Genomic DNA, 3,548 nt, shown 5'->3' with positions numbered 1-3,548 from the left:
ATAATGAAATGTAATACCAAAATCAATTTGAATCGTTCTATGTGTTCTTCTTGATAATATGTTGTACCAAAATCAATTTGAATCGTTAATGATATGCAGTACCAAAATCAATTTGCTGATATATAATACTTTTAATTTGAATACTAATTTTGCTGATATAGAATACTTTTAATTTTACATGCAGCGAACAAAAATGTCATCCTATTATTCAAATTTACTTTCTGAATAATGTCATTTTAATTTTGTTAGACCTTGTGGCCTCAATAATCTTAAGAGGGATAGGCTTAGAATGCAGAAGAAGCAACAACAATCAATTTAATAATGTTCTATAAACATGCAAGGGAAAATTGATTGCAATAACATAAATGAGATAAGGGAAGAGAGAATGCAAACACAGTTTTATACTGGTTCGGCCACAACCCGTGCCTACGTCCAGTACTCAAGCAACCCACTTGAGATTTCCACTATCTTTGTAAAATCCATTACAAAGTCTGAACCACACAGGGACAACCCATCCCTTGTGTTCAGGAATCCTTTACAACAAGAGACTCACAGTCTCTTAACCAATCTCATTGAATAAGAAGAAGGGAAGAAGAATTCTCTCTTCAAGAGAAGAATATTACAATGAAGATCATGTAAGAATCCTTATAGATTTTGCAAGTGTTTGATCAAGGATTTCTTGAGAGAGCATTTGACAATGAAGTTCTTTTGGAATCTCTCTCATTGTCTTTTGAGAGGATAAGACATTTTTGCCAAGCAAAACTCTCTGCATAAAATTCGTGCCCAAGTCACCTATTTATAGGCCTTTGATGGCCATTCACAAATCTAATGAAAAGATGTGACTGTTGGCAGATTTTCTGAAAATTTTCCACTGGTAATCGATTACAATGTTTGTGTAATCAATTACACAGTTATAATTTGAAGGGTTATGACTTTTGAATTTGAATTTCCAAAGTTTCGTTGCTGGTAATCGATTACAGACATATGGTAATCGATTACATGTTGAAAATTCAAATTCAAAACCTTTTTCAACAGCTATTTCTCAACCCTGTCTTCTGGTAATCGATTACACTTCCTGGTAATCGATTACCAGAGCCTTGCATGTCTTGAAAGCACTTTGTTTTAAGGCAAAGCTTGGTCTTTAGTGAATCTTGAAAACAAAGGCTTTGTTTGTTGAAGCAATCTTGAATTATTCTTGAAGCAAATGCTTATCATTTGAAGCAGCCTTGTTAGATTCTTCTTTGACATCATCAAAATCATGTATACATACATTCACAAATTTTGCTGGTTAATTTAGATACCTTGGTAGAGTTGTGTTCAACACAAATGACGGGAACTGATTCACACACAACTATGATTGATGGCCATGGGTGTTGCTGGATGGGGAGTTTTGCCCCAAAAAGTATCAATTTTTTAGAACAAACACATTCACGGGTACTTGAGATTCAACATTTTCCCCCGTAAATTTCAAGTTTTTTATTTTTTAGTCAATGTAGACATCAAAGCAAATGATATGCAGTACCAAAATCAATCTAAATCGTTATATTCTTCTTCTTGATAAGATGTTGTCTCTATTTAGTTTTATCGTGAATACTAATTTTGCTGATATAGAATAATGATATGCAATAACAAAATCAATTTGAATAGTTATATTGTTCTTCTTGATAATATGCAGTACCAAAATCAATTTTAATCGTTAATGATATGCAGTACCCAAATCAATTTGCTGATATAGAATACTTTTAATTTGAATACTAATTTTGCTGATATAGAATACTTTTAATTTTACATGCAACGAAAAAAAATTTCATCCTGTGATTCAAATTTCTTTTCTAAATATTGTCACCTTAATTTTGCAGGTTAATTTAGAATACCTTGGTAGAGTTGTGTTCAACACAAATGACGGGAACTGATTCACACGCAACTATGATTGATGGCCCTCGGTGTTGCTGGATGGGGAGTTTTGCCCCAAAAAGTTTCAATTTTTTAGAACAAACGCATTCACGGGTACTTGAGATTCAACATTTTCCCTCCTAAATTTCAAGTTTTTTATTTGTTTAGTCAATATAGACATTAAAGAAAATGATATGCAATACCAAAATCAATCTAAATCGTTATATTCTTCTTCTTGATAAGATGTTGTCTCTATTTTAGTTTTATGGTGAATACTAATTTTGCTGTTATGGAATAATGATATGCAATACCAAAATCAATTTGAATCGTTATATTGTTCTTCTTGATAATATGCAGTACCAAAATCATTTTGAATCGTTAATGATATACAGTACCAAAATCAATTTGTTGATATATAATACTTTTAATTTGAATACTAATTTTGTTGATATACAATACTTTTAATTTTACATGCAGCGAAAAAAAATTCGTCCTGTGATTCAAATTTCTTTTCTGAATATTGTCATTTTAATTTTGCATGTTAATTTAGAATACCTTGGTAGAGTTTTGTTCAACACAAATGACGAGAACTGATTCACACAAAACTATGATTGATGACCCTGGGTGTTGCTGGATGGGAGTTTTGTCCCAAAAAGTTTCAATTTCTTAGACAAACACATTCACGGGTACTTGAGATTCAACATTTCCCCCCTAAATTTCAAGTTTTTTTATTTGTATAGTCAATGTAGACATTAAAGCAAATGATATGAAGTACCAAAATCAATCTAAATCATTATATTCTTCTTCTTGATAAGATGTTGTCTCTATTTAGTTTTATGGTGAATACTAATTTTGCTGATATAGAATAATGATATGCAATAACAAAATCAATTTGAATAGTTATATTGTTCTTCTTGATAATATGCAGTACCAAAATCAATTTTAATCGTTAATGATATGCAGTACCCAAATCAATTTGCTGATATAGAATACTTTTAATTTGAATACTAATTTTGCTGATATAGAATACTTTTAATTTTACATGCAGCGAAAAAAAATTTCATCCTGTGATTCAAATTTCTTTTCTAAATATTGTCATTTTAATTTTGCAGGTTAATTTGGAATACCTTGGTAGAGTTGTGTTCAACACAAATGACGGGAACTAATTCTCACACAACTATGATTGATGGCCCTGGGTGTTGCTGGATGGGGAGTTTTGTCCTAAAAAGTTTCAATTTTTTAGAACAAACACATTCACAGGTACTTGAGATTCAACATTTCCCCCCCTAAATTTCAAGTTTTTTATTTGTTTAGTCAATGAAGACATTAAAGCAAATGATATGAAGTACCAAAATCAATCTAAATCATTATATTCTTCTTCTTAATAAGATGTTGTCTCTATTTAGTTTTATGGTGAATACTAATTTTGCTGTTATAGAATAAGGATATGCAATACCAAAATCAATTTGAATCGTTATATTGTTCTTCTTGATAATATGAAGTACCAAAATCAATTTGAATCGTTATTGATATACAGTACCGAAATCAATTTGCTAATATAGAATACTTTTAATTTTACATGCAGCGAAAAAAAATTTCATCCTGTGATTCAAATTTCTTTTCTGAATATTGTCATTTTAATTTTGCAGGTTAAT

This window comes from Glycine max, chromosome 10 (genome assembly GCF_000004515.6).
Source record: "Glycine max cultivar Williams 82 chromosome 10, Glycine_max_v4.0, whole genome shotgun sequence".
NCBI classification, from domain to species: Eukaryota; Viridiplantae; Streptophyta; class Magnoliopsida; order Fabales; family Fabaceae; genus Glycine; species Glycine max.
The sequence above is the reverse complement of the archived record's forward strand: the minus strand, read 5'-3'. Positions refer to the sequence as shown.